General features: G+C 39.0%; 1 pseudogene; it reads left to right on the forward strand.

Annotated features, from left to right (window-relative positions):
- The first annotated feature begins 284 nt into the window (after positions 1 to 284).
- The window catches only part of LOC124521151 (V-type proton ATPase subunit D-like), a 30,627-nt pseudogene continuing 16,845 nt past the window's right edge, over positions 285 to 14,066 (forward strand).

A 14,066-nucleotide genomic window follows, 5' to 3' on the forward strand; every position in this document is an offset into this window, starting at 1 on the left:
CTGCGGGGCATCACCAGCGCGGTGACTGAGCGCGGCCCCGCTACGTCCTCGCAGCAGCCCATCTGTGCCTTCGGCCCTTTGTTGCCTTTGCTCCTAAACCAGGGCGAAGAGGCCCCGGAGGTGCCTTCACCTCTCACTTGGGCCCAGGAAGCCCGGCAGGCCCGTCTTTGGCGCCCCGGCCAGCCGCAGGGCTGCGGCCCCAAACCTGGGAAGCGGCCCCAGCCTGCCAGGTCTGCGCCGGGGTCCTGAAAGCCCTTTTCCTCCCGTCAGTCCGACGCTGAGGAATGAAGTATCATAGGGCTTCATTTGACTTCCTCACCAAGACTATCCCTCCGGAGCTAGCCTTTCCTGATGTAAACTTCACATGGACCCCGGTAGATCGGGAGAAAAACAACTAACTCCCCATGCCCTTTGACAAATTTGCCTTTCCCAACCCTGACCTACCAGCGACTAGGCTTGTAGGAGAGCAAACACGATGATCCCTAAATGAATGAGCTTCATTCCCCTCCCAACAATTTAAATAGACTGAGCATCGTGGTCTCGGTTTGTTATTTGGAAATTTAAAAGCGTAAATGTACTTAACCACAGTCTTTGACATTAGAGGAAGAAGAATCAGGGCTGAATCAAATCTCTTAACAGGTCCTTTAGTTACTAAAGCCCCATAGGTAACTTTCTTGATCTGGTTGCCAGAAAGCTTGTCTTACTCCTACTTATAAGGAGCCATAGTCCTAAGATTGGGGCCTATTCAGGTTTGAGGGGTTATTTTAAGGAGGATGCTAATTGTAGCAATGTTGCTGCCTTTTGGAATGGATGTGGTTAAGAGTACGCAGAAGTGACCATGCATCACCTTTCTGTGTTAGCTTTAGAGGATCAAATGCCTTTTTTTAAGCAGCAGTACTCTTCAAATTACAACACATATGCATCAAACAAATGAAAAAAGCCAGAGTGAGTTAGATGAGGCCAGGAGGCAGCTCTGATCTCCCTGGTACTGGGTTGGTACTGGGAGCCGGTACTAGGATAGGTTAGCAGGTGCTTATGAAACACAGTGTTAAGCATCTCAGCTGAGGAATTTCTCTATAACTTCCTGGATTATTAACTTCAGGGTATGCCTACCAGTCGAGGTAGATAACCATTCTTTCAGATTTTTAAAAGAGGCTAGTAAATGAGTAGGGCAAAATGAGAAATACATATTTATCAATTTTGGCTTTAATTTTTAATACCTACTTAATAAGTATATTTTCACAATTTGTATTGATACATGCGATAGATGCATGTCTTAACCTGTTCCCTACCTTATTTAGACCGATTATTATTTTGGTTTGCGTTAACTATTTAATTTAATTTAATTTAATTTAATTTAATTTTATTTTATTTTATTTTATTTTTAGAGAAAGAGAGAGAACATGACAACAGGGGAGAGGGGCAGATGGAGAGAGAGAGAGAGAGAGAGAGAGTAAATTAAGCAGGCTCCATGTTCAGTGCGGAGCCCAATGTGTGGCTCGATTCCACGACCCTGGGATCATGACCTGAGCCGAAATCAAGAGTTGGATGCTTAACTGACTGAGCCACCCAGGCCCCAACATTTTATTTTTAAACAACTATCTCTTCCTGAAAAAAACAACAAAACAAAATAAAACAAAACACTGGGGGATGGCTATGGAGTAGTTATAAAACTGGTGATGATAAGCACTCTTCCTCTAAGGTCTTAGGTAAAACCTATTAAGTCAGATTTTTGAGACTTTTGTTAAGTCTATATTTCATAAAAGTAAAGTATTTCAGGTATGCCTGAAATATCAGCATTGGTGGGTATTGATGAGGGATCACCATAGAAATCATGGAAAATTGGCAGGCTCTTCTGGATGATATGCATGTTTCTATCGCTAGTAACTAGAGGTCTGATCCATTAGAGGACTGATCTTGGAAAATTGAATTGGGCCTAAACCTAATGTCTATGAAGATTAATGGGTAAATTTCTGCCTATGTGTAGCCTCAGGACTGAAAATGTGGGTGTGACCTAGAATTTTGATCTAGTCAGATCTCTGATAGCAATCTTCACTTACTCATGTGAGGAAGCTTCATACGTGTTGACGAAGACTCAGACTGGTGCAGCTGGTGGTGGTAGAGGATAGTGGTGACGATAGTGCCTCAGAGAAGGTTCTGCTCTAAATATGTGGTATAGCCACCTGCTATACCTCATTGCTTGAATTCCTCATTGCTAAGGTAGCTATGTGACTGAGAAGGACTTAGAGGTCATGTCAGCTTGGACCGCTTCTGTAGGAGATGAGAATCACTTCTTGGTTTCCTTTTCTCTGTGTGAAGGACCTTTACTGTGGGCAGATCTCCCTTCTGTTACAGAAATTTCAACGGTTAGGTTGTGATTTATTAGTGGGTAATGACTCAGTTTAGTGGGTTGTAACCAGCATAAAGAAAAAAATTTAAAAATAAAATACATTAGGGGTACCCGGCTGGCTTAGTCAGTAGAGCATGTGACTCTTGATCTCAGGATTGTGAGTTCAAGCCCCATGTTGGGTGTCGAGATTATAAATACATAAACTTAAAAAAAAATTTTTTTAATGAAACACAATAGAAACAGTCAATGCAGACCACTTGTGAGAGCAAGTTTTGTTTCATGAAACTTCAGTTTTAGTTTTATTTATGTCTGTATGTTTATATTGGGCCATGGTATAAAATGTATTTCTTATTGTGTGTTTTAATCTAAAACATTTGAAAACCATTGTTGTAGGCCTTACACTTGTCTTACCTTCTGTGAGAACTCTTTCTAGGTTATATCATTCCTTAACAGTGTATAGTTCTTTTTCCCATTACCATTTATTTGTGCCACTTATTTGATGCTTCTCTGATGCTTTTTTGTGTCATAAATTTCATGTGTACATGTCTTTTCTACCTAATTGAATTGAAACTTCTTCAAAGATGTATATGTTAGGCTTCTCTGTATACTTCATGGCTTCTAATGTGGTGCTGAACACATGATACCCCGTTGACACATGTAGATGGCTGATTATGTGCTTAACACAAGTAAGCCAGATCTCAGCTCACACGCCACTTTTTCAGGGATTCAGTTTTTTTTGTTTTTTTTTGTTTTTTGTTTTAAATAAGAAGTTTGCTTAAACAACAAGATGCTTGACCTGAAGGGAAAACTATCTAGGACTCATTTCCTTTAGAGTAATTTAAGGGATGCCTATCTTAACTTGTTCACTGCCTCCACTCCAGGCTAGATCATATCTCCCTGTTATTGGCTCTCATAGCACTATGCAATGCCTTCTTTAAAAAAATTTTTTAAACGTTTATTTATTATTGAAAGACAGAGAGAGTCAGAGTGTGAGCAGGGGAGGGGCAAGAGGGAGAGGGAGACACAGAATCTGAAGCAGGCTCCAGGCTCTGAGCTGTCAGCACAGAGCCCGACGCAGGGCTCGAACTCACACACTGTGAGATCATGACCTCAGCAGAAGTCGGACGCTTAGACTGAGCCACCCAGGCGCCCCTGTAATGCCTTCTTAACACTTACTGGGGTTTGAATATAAATATTTGTGTGGCTAGGTGACTTGTATTTTCCACTAGGGTGTAAATGTCATTGAAATCGGCCAGACCTGTTGATCTCACATGTACCTAGCACAGTATCTGGCACATGGTAGACACTTAATCAATATTTGTGGACTGACTGACCAACAGACTAAATGACTTAAAGAATGACCAGCAGTTCTGGCAGAGGCAGCAGGCCCTTTCATGTTATCAGAAAGACATTTTGCTAATGAATATGAAATGAGAAGGGAAGAGTCAGATCTGATGATTTGAGGAAGATAAACTTTCGCATGGTGACATCTCGTTTTTTCCCCAATTATGCTAGCAGCACGCTATTTTGGTTACTTGTACTTTGCTATAGAAATGGGTTCATGTAAGAAACGGCTATGTGAATGACATCTCTGCCATCTTTGAATAACTGATATGGAGAAAATGGATTCTATTGTGTGAGGCTCAGTTTGTGACCTACATAAGAAACCTCTCTTAGAACTTGTAAGCTGTTTCTCCTTCTTGACACGTGAGAGCTCTACCTCTGTGATTTCCCTCTTTGCCCTGGCTAATAGTGCAGATCTAAGATTTGGGTTAAAATACCATAGGATTTCACTCATATGTGGAATTTAAGAAACAAAACAAACGATCACAAGAAAAAAAGAGATAGGCAAACCAAGAAACAGACTCAGCTATAGAGAACAAACTGATGGTTACCAGAGGGGAGGTGAGTGGGGGATGGGGATTAAGGAGTGCACTTGCTGTGATGAGCACCAGGTGATATATGGAAGTGTTGAATCACTATATTGTACACCTGAAACTAATATTGCTCTGTATGTTAGCTAACAGGAATTTAAATAAAAACTAAAAAAATACAATGATTATTTTTTTCTATGTATAGAATATTTATCTTTTTGTTTTCTCGGCCTTTATAACTTACGTTTTTGTTGTCATAATTAATTAATTAATTAATTAGATTATGTGCTTTCTGGCTTTATTACACCTATGTCAGCATACTGTAGAAAAAGTGGCGTGCATTGTTTTTGGTCTGGGTGCAAATTCTAAACAAATGTAGATTGTAATTTTTCCTAGCTATGTGATGTTAGAAAAGTAACTTAACTGTGCCTTACTATTCTCTTCTATAAAATGAGATCAATACTACTTTCCTTATTGTTTTAATTATTATCTGACTTACAAGTGCAGTGTTTAGCACATTTTAGGTACTCAGAAAATATTCTTTCTCTTTCTTTCCTTCTGTGGTGTGTAACTTCAAGTCCATTTTGGAAGGAGGTAAGTAGGATCCATGAGAACAAAAGGGTTTGATGTGTTAAGTTACATTTTCTGTTTTTTTGAGAACTTAGGAAAATAATAATGTTTCTCTCAATTATTTCATCTATAAAATTCAGAAAATTATAATTATAAATCACATCAGGGAATTATTTTTTTAATATTATTGATGTATAAATTATCTGAGGATGACCATGTATAGTCTCAAGGATAATCCTGAAAAGACTAGAAAGAGATACCTTGATGTGCTGAAAATGTCATTTCTAGTTTAAGTTATCAGGATTTTGTATTAATTACATGTAGAATTGGTGTGTTTTTTTTTTACTAGTGTTTTAAGTACAAGTTTATCTTGTATTTCTTGAGGAAATTGAAGGTATGGTAATTCACATTCTCTTCTATCCTGAGTGGTTACAGTTTACTTAGGAAAGTGAGAAATAGATACTGCTTCAGCTCTAGGGGCACAGCGCTGAGGTATTAGTAGTGGCTGCAGTCGTATAAGCTCAGATTTAAACAGCAGCCACATAGAGCTGATTAGGTAGGCACACGGGCTTCTAGCAGAAAGGGAGAAGCAAGGTATCAGAAGCAAGCTGAATACAGAGGATCTAGGAGGTCGATCACCTGGGAATGAGAAACCAGTTTCTGATGTTCCAGGTAGGCTGGAATTCAGCATATAGAAAATGAAGGGAGTTCAAAATATGATACCATCACAGAAATGAAATGAACAAAGAGTACTTTTTCTCTAATTTCATTTATACTTTTTCAGCTTTATATAGGAATCTCAGGCTGAGGTGTATTCCGGAAGTAAGTGCAGTTTAGGGAATTCTACTGCTGTATTCATGGTTTGAATGAGATTTGAGACCTTGTTTTCCCCATTATATGATCCTTTTTTTATACCAAGAATTCTGGAATTGTTATATTAATTTGTAAATTGAACATTTCAGTCATTTAACAAACTTTTACCAAGTTTCAGGTATTTTGAAAGATGCTGGGAATAAAAGACATGGTTTACCCTTGAAAAATGTACACATTTGGGGGGAGAAAGACACCTGAAGACAATGATGAGTAAATGATAAGAGCTGGGACAGAGACTTAAGGACAGAGGACTAGGCAGTAGAGAAACTGGAGCGACAATTTATATTTCATGAGATAAAGGTTTATACCAATCCACTCTCCCCTTCCCCCTCTAACACACACCTTGAATTGACACAGCAGAAGGAAGAATTTTTCTTTGAAGTCTTTTTGGCTTATGTAAAACTATAATTATTTGGGTTTTTTTAATGCTTTTATTTAGTTTTGGGAGAGAGACAGAGACAAAGTGTGAGTGGGGGAGGGGCAGATAGAGAGAGGGAAACGCAGATCTAAAGCAGGCTCCAGGCTCCAAGCTGCCAGCACAGAGCCCAATGAGGCGCTTGAACCCACAAACTGGGAGATTATGACCTGAGCCGAAGTGGGACACTTAACCAACTGAGCCACCTGGGTGCTCCAAACTATAATTATTTGTTAAAATCAAGTGGAGAAATGAGATAACTGTAGTGGAAGTTCAAGGAAAGATTCTATTTTGCTATTGAACTTTATGTGCATTTGAATTTCAGTCAGCGAACTTTTGATGCACTTTTAGGTTTACAAATGTTTGTTGTAAACATTGCTGAGCTCAATGAAAACAGAACGCAATCCATTACCCCTTATTGAGAATAGATAATCTTTTGGTTTCTAGAAAACAGGACATTAGAACTAGAAGAAGAAAATTTTTCCTTTCCTTATTTTACAAGGATGGTGTGGTTTTATTTTTAGAATCAACAGATTTTTGAGAAATTTAGTTGGTTGCAAACTGAGCAAAATTGCCCTTTTACCCTTTTTGTGGAAGTATATAATTGTATTTTCTGTACTACTGTTTCAAAGATGTTTCACATTTATTATTTGCAAAATGCATCAGTTTAATATTTTGAGAAAATGTATTTGGAAGTGAAACAGCCACTCCCTGCTTTAATGACTGTGGATGTGAACAATGATCATTTTGCAAGATGAGAAACTCACAGTGGTAATAAAGCTAAGAAAATGATAGCATGTTAATAAGCCTCAGTTATCTGTTTAAAAGTCTATTTTTTTTTTTACTTTTTAAAAAGATTTAAATTCTACTTAGTTAACATACAGTGCAATATTGGTTTCAGGAGTAGGATTCAGTGATTCGTCAGTTACATACAATACTCATGCTTATCACAAGTGCCCTCCTTATTATGTATCACCCATCTAGCCCATCTCCTATCCACCTCCTTCTGTCAACCCAGTTTGTTCTCTATAGTTAAGAGTCTCTTGCAGTTTGTTTCTCTCACTTCTTCCCCACCCCCACATCTGTTTTGTTTCTAAAATTCCACATATGAGTGAAATCATACGGTATTCGTCTTTCTCTGATTGACTTAGTTCACTTAGCATAATACATTCTAGCTCCATCCACATCTTTGCAAATGGCAAGATTGATTCTTTTTGATGGCTGAGTAATATTCCATTGTATATATATAAACCAAATCTTCTTTATCCATTCATCAGTTGATGGACATTTGGACTCACTCCATAGTTTGGCTATAGCTGATAATACTGCTATAAACATTGGGGGTGCATGTACCCCTTTAGATCTGTAGTTTTGTATCCTTTGTATCCTAATAGTGCAATTGCTGGATTGTAGGGTAATTCTATTTTTAGTTTCTTGAGGAATCCCCATACTGTTCTCCGGAGTGACTGTACCAATTTGCATTCCCACCAATAGTACAACAGGGTTCCACTTTTTCTGCATCCCCACCAACATCTGTTTTTTTCTTGTGCTGTTAATTTTAGCCATTCTGACAGGTATGAGGTGGTATCTTACAGTGGTTTCGATTTGTATTTCCCTAATGATGAGTGATGTTGAGCATCTTTTCATGTGTCTATTAGCCATCTGGATGTCCTCTTCAGAAAAGTGTCTATTCATGTTTTCTGCCCATTTCTTAACTGGGTTATTTGTTTTTTGGGTGTTGAATTTGATAAGTTCTTTATAGATTTTGGATACTAACCCTTTATTAGATACATCATTTGCAAATATCTTCTCCCATTCCATAGGCTGCCTTTTAGTGTTATTGATTATTTCCTTCACTGTGGAGAGAGGTCCAAACACTTCATTTTTGGTTTTGTTTCCCTTGCTTTCAGTGATGTGTCTAGTAAGAATTTGCTCTGGCCAAGGTCAAAGAAGTTTCTGCTTCTGCTCTTCTCTGGGATTTTGATGGTTTCCTGCCTCACACTTAGGTCTTTCATCCATTTTGAGTTTATTTTTGTATATGGTGTAAGAAAGTGGTCCAGTTTCATTCTTCTGCATGTCGCTGTCCAGTTTTCCCAACACTATTTGTTGAAGAGACTGTCTTTTTTCCATGGAATATTCCTTCCTGCTTTGTTGAAGATGAGTTGACCGTATAGTTGTGGGTCCTTTTCTGGGTTTTCTATTCTTTTCCATTGATCTGTTTTTGTGCCAGTACCATACTATCTTGATGACTATAGCTTTTGTAATACAGCTTGAAGTCTGTCAGGAATGGTAATGCCTCCAGTTTTGTTTTTCTTTTTCAGCATTGGCTTAGATGTTCAGGGTCTTTTGTGGTTCCATACAAATCTTAGGACTGTTTGTTCTAGCTCTGCGAAAAATGCTGGTGGTGTTTTTATAGGGATTACATTAAATGTGTAGATTGCTTTGGGTAGTATAAACATTTTAACAATGTTCTTCTAATCCATGAACATGGAATGTTTTTCCATTTCTTTATGTCCTCCTTAATTTCTTTCATAACTGTTCTATAGTTTTCAGAGTATAGCTCTTTTACCTCCTTAGTTAGGTTTATTCCCAGGTATCTTATTGTTTTTGGTGCAGTTGCATATGGGATCAATTCCTTGATTTCTTTTTCTGCTGCTTCATTATTGGTGTATAGAAATGCAACAAATTCGTGCACATTGATTTTATGCTCTGTGACTTTGCCGAATCCATGTATTAGTTCTAGCAATCTTTTGGTGGAGTCTTTTGGGTTTTCTACATAGAGTATCATGTTGTCTGCATACAAAAAGTCTATTTCTTATTTGCTTTGAATATATAATAGTCTGGCCACTGTATAATAATCCAGTCCCCACATTTCCCAGCAGCTGGGGAGCTGGCCTTGACTGTCCATTGCCCTGCAGGGCTTGGCCAAGAGCCAGGCCACAAGAAAAGGCAGTGTGGAAGTCAGGTGAGGAGAATTAGTTAAGCTTTTAATTAACTCACCCTTTCCTATTGTGTGGATAAGTGTGGAGACTCAAACCTTCCATTATACCTCAAATGCTCAAACTAAGCCACATATTGACACAAGCAATAAAACAGTTCACTAAGCTTTAAGAAGGAGGGTAAAGAGGTGTAGCAAGGCTTTAAAGAGCTACTCAGCAAGAATTTGTATGGATATGCAGATGTGGGGCATCAAAGGGCTGGGAGTTCGTCTCTAGTCAGTGCTGCCACTCTTCTCAGTGTGGAAGGCATCGTGTTGTTCATGAAAGTAATAGGACATTTGAAAACATCCAACTTATACATCTGTATGTAGCTAACCTGGATACCACTGGACATATTTAATTTATTTATACCTATGGATTATTGTCCTGGAGGATGGTTCTTAGTCTGGGCATGTTCTAAACCTCCTTTTAAGTCCCCTAATTCTTATAGATCATCGTTTTGTATCATCATACACTTATGTGGCCCCTGTCTCTAAGGTCAACTTCTGAATTTTTAATGGTGGGTATGTTTATTGTTATCACATAATAAGAAGTCCTGAGAGACAACACTCTAAAGCTGGTTAATCTAATGTGAAATCAAAAGGTTATCCACTGAAGGAGAGGGACGAAGTAACCTGTTGCCTAGTGTAATACCAAGCCCCAGCTACACAGCAGAATTGGTCATTTGAGTCTCAGACTCTTCAATAAATGCAGACCAGCCAGGTGTGCAGGTAGGCAAAGTGGGGGGTCAAGGACATGATTGGCAGTTAAGTCAACTGCTTGGGGCTTCTGCTGGGAGTTTGGGGACAGAAGTGAGGAGCACAAGTGTGTGTACTAAAGAGAATCTGATCTTCACTTACTGTCTGGGGGATTTAGTAGACATATGATATAAAAATGGCAAAAGGTAGGGGCACCTGGGTGGCTCAGTCAGTTGAGCGTCTGACTCCAGCTCAGGTCATGATCTCACAGCTCGTGAGTTCAAGCCCTGCGTCGGGCTCTGTGCTGACAGCTTGGAGCCTGGAGCCTCCTTCCGATTCTGTCTCCCTCTCTCTCTGCCCCTAACCAACTTGCATTCTGTCTCTGTCTCAAAAATAAACATTTAAAAAAATTAAAAAATAAAAGATTTAAAAAATGTCAAAATGTGACTTACCTTGTGTTATTTTTCAAATGTAAATGATAGACTTTAAACTGAATGAGATGATGACCATGTAAGAAATCAGGATAACATAAAAGCAAATAACTTATTACAAATATTAGTCACTATATTTGTACCTCTGTCAGACTTAGTTTCAAAGCAGTTTTTTGTGTTGCTGACTCTGAGGCTGAGCTCTGAGAGACCATGGCAAGGAAGTAGTCTGTTCCCTTTCAGCATAACTAGGATGGGTCAGCTGTTGCCTGTGCCTATTTCTGAAGCTGTCACTTCCCTGTTGCCCTGTCTTGCCCTATTGACCTTTTGACTAGAAGAGAATTCTTTTTTTTTTAATTTACCATTTTAACCAGTTTTTTTAATGCTTATTTATTTTTGAAGGAAAGAGAAAGACAGAGAGACAGAGCATGAGCAGGGGGAGGGGCAGACAGAGAGAGGGAGACCAGAATCTGAAGCAGGCTGTCAGCACAGAGCCCGACATGGGGCTTGAATTCACGAATGGTGAGATCATGACCTGAGCCAAACGCCAAAGTCAGAGAGAGAGGAAGACAGGATCTGCAGTGGGCTCTGTGCTGACAGCAGGGAGCCCCATGTGGGGCTCTAATTCACAAACGGTGGGATCATGACCTGAGCTGAAGTTGGATACTTACTTGACTGAGCCACCCAGGCACCCTGAAGATAATTCTTAATGACCTTGCTCATCCTCCTGAGTAGAAATTTGAAGCATGATGTGACTCACAGTGCAAATGGGTTATGTAGAGGTTGGACAAGAAGGGGGATACGTGTGGATTGAGAATGGGGTAGGTGAGGTCAGTGTACATGGCCCAGGGTCAAGGGATAGGAAGGTCTGAACTATGGGGTAGGCTTGTGGAGTCAACTGCCAGACTTTGCCTTAATCTTAGAAAGAGTTGTTTCTGTTTCATTCTATGAAATTTAGATTCATCCTTAAAGAAACAGCTGACCTGCTGTGTAATGATGTTTGGTCTCTGAATGTTATAGATTTTAGGAAATTAGGGAAGCAAATATTCCTTCCTGTTATAATTGACCAGCTTGTACCTCATTCTGTATGTTCCTTTTCAGTTTGTTCACTTACCTGGAATAGGTCAAGGACATTGGATCTATATGGTATGCAGTAATATTTTGAAATAAATGACTGTTTTTGAGAAACATTTTATAAGTTTGGGAAGATCAGACGTTCAAAGAATCAAAGAACACCCATCTTACATTTAAATGCTTAAGTTTTATCATTTATTAAACCTCGAAGTTAATAGTTTTCATCATTAAAATTATAAATGTTTGTTATAAGAAATATGGTAATAATGAAATATTTAAACTATGACATAATTATATAAAGGATAAAAGATTACTCAGGCCTCACTAATCAAAGTCTATTAACATTTTGGAGTTTTTTTGTTTGTTTCTTCTTCTATCTTTTCTATCTACTTATTTTTACAGGATTGTATATATAGATTTGTATTTTGCTTTTTCACTTAGGACAAGAATCCTGGAAATAGACAGGCTCCAGGCAACAGGCAGTCTTCTTTATTATGGCAACATTATGCTCTGTTGTGAAGTTATAATTTGCCTATTTGTTTTCCTTTTTATTGGGTCATTGAAGACTGAGTATGATGTTTGGTATATAAATGCTGTTATAGTATACTTCTTGATACATATGACCTCTGGGGTTAGATTCTGTTCTTAGCATGGATAGCAGTCATGAATTTACAGAGTCCTGATATATGTTGTCAAATTACTTTCCAAAAATCTAACAGTTCACACTTGGGACATCTGGACTTCTGTATGTCAAGTATCCCTTTGCTCCTCTTACAGTGGGAGTACTTGCCTTGTTTTGATCTACCTCACCAGATGATGTGACTGTGGGAACAAGGAGTGCTACCAAGCAGCAGCATATCTTCCCAGCTCTTAAGAGTTGATCTCGGGGTACCTGGGTGGCGCAGTCGGTTAAGCGTCCGACTTCAGCCAGGTCACGATCTCGCGGTCCGTGAGTTCGAGCCCCACGTCAGGCTCTGGGCTGATGGCTCAGAGCCTGGAGCCTGTTCCCGATTCTGTGTCTCCCTCTCTCTCTGCCCCTCCCCCGTTCATGCTCTGTCTCTCTCTGTCCCAAAAATAAATAAACGTTGAAAACAAAAATTAAAAAAAAAAAAAGAGTTGATCTCATTGGGACATGTGACCCAACTTTGGCCAATCTGACTTCTTTCATTGAGTTGTTTTTTTTTTTTAATTTTTTTTTTTTCAACGTTTATTTATTTTTGGGACAGAGAGAGACAGAGCATGAACGGGGGAGGGGCAGAGAGAGAGAGGGAGACACAGAATCGGAAACAGGCTCCAGGCTCTGAGCCATCAGCCCAGAGCCCGACGCGGGGCTCGAACTCACGGACCGCGAGATCGTGACCTGGCTGAAGTCGGACGCTTAACCGACTGCGCCACCCAGGCGCCCCTCATTGAGTTTTTATATACTAATCATTGAAGTATTTTGTCTTCTGGGATTTCCAAACTGTGTGGATATAACTTGGAGCTACCTGCTGCAAAGATTCCTGACTTAGACTAGGAATCTCTCTGTGATTGGAGAGAAGAAGGGCAATACAAAGGGAAATTGAGAAAAGACACTGTGGGCTGGGGGAGGGTGGTTATGATGGGACAAGAAAGGAGGGTGGGAGGAAGAGGAGTGAGGAGAGTGGAGAAGGGAGTGGGGAAAGAAGTAGAAGAACAGAGGAGAGAGGAGACAGTTGAGTTCTTCAATTCCTTTATTCCTGGCATTAATGGCATCCATGTCCTTTCCAGTTGCATGAGCCAATAAATTCTTTTATGTGGTTAAGTTAGTTTGAATAGAATTTCTGTAGCTTGTTTCTGAAAGAGTCCTAATATACATTCTCACTTTTTCTATAGTTTCAGTTTGTTTGTTTGTTTGTCTATTTAAAATAATTTTTTATTTAAAATTTAAAAAATGGTTTTTTTTTTAAGTTTATTTATTTATTTTGAGAGAGACAGAGACAGTACAAGTCGGGGTGGGGCAAGGGAGAGAGAGAGCACGAGAGAGAATCCCAAGCAGGCTCCGTGCTGTCATGGCAGAGCCCAATGTGGGGCTCAAACCCACAAAGCCACAAGATTATGACCTGAGCAAAAACCAAGTCTGAAGCTCAACTAACTGAGCCACCCAAGTGCCCTAAAGATTTTTTATTTTTAAGTAATTTCTACATCCAACACGGGGCTTGAACTCACAACCCTGAGATCAAGAGTTGCACATCTACCCATAGTGCCAGCCAGGCGCCCCTCTATAGTTTCAGTTTAAATTAAAAATCTATGGTATAAATGTCCTATTCTACCATGCACTGATACCAACTGTTAATCATAATTAGCATCAGTATTAATTACAATGCATATTCATGCTTAAACTAAAAGTCCTAAATTGGCTAGCATTTGTATCAAGATTAGTGACAACAGAAATAAATACATTTTAAATTGATAAATGAGGTGTTGAATGAGTATTAAAAGTTTAGGGGACATTTACTCTTTACCTTAAATTTAATTTGATAGGTTTATAACTTTTCTTTTCCCTCCAACCCTCTTTAAACTGTTAATTCTTAGGTAGAAAAATTCCAAGAAAAGATTGTTTTGCTATTATTGAACACTTGATTTGTTCATGAAAAAGAAAATCATATATTTATTTCCTTCAAGAGCATCCAATATGTTTCTTAGTTTTTTCTAATGTTTGGGTTGTATCTAGGACCATATTTGAGAGTACATTATATCCATTCCAACATGTCCTGAGATGCTCCCAAAGTGGGATGATTGATAGGTGTCATTGACTTGAGCAATTCCTAAAAGTTTTCCATCATAA

Source organism: Lynx rufus, unplaced genomic scaffold (genome assembly GCF_022079265.1).
Source record: "Lynx rufus isolate CCGP_SWC_20201006 ecotype Redwood Valley unplaced genomic scaffold, mLynRuf1.p SCAF_3, whole genome shotgun sequence".
Classification (NCBI taxonomy): Eukaryota; Metazoa; Chordata; class Mammalia; order Carnivora; family Felidae; genus Lynx; species Lynx rufus.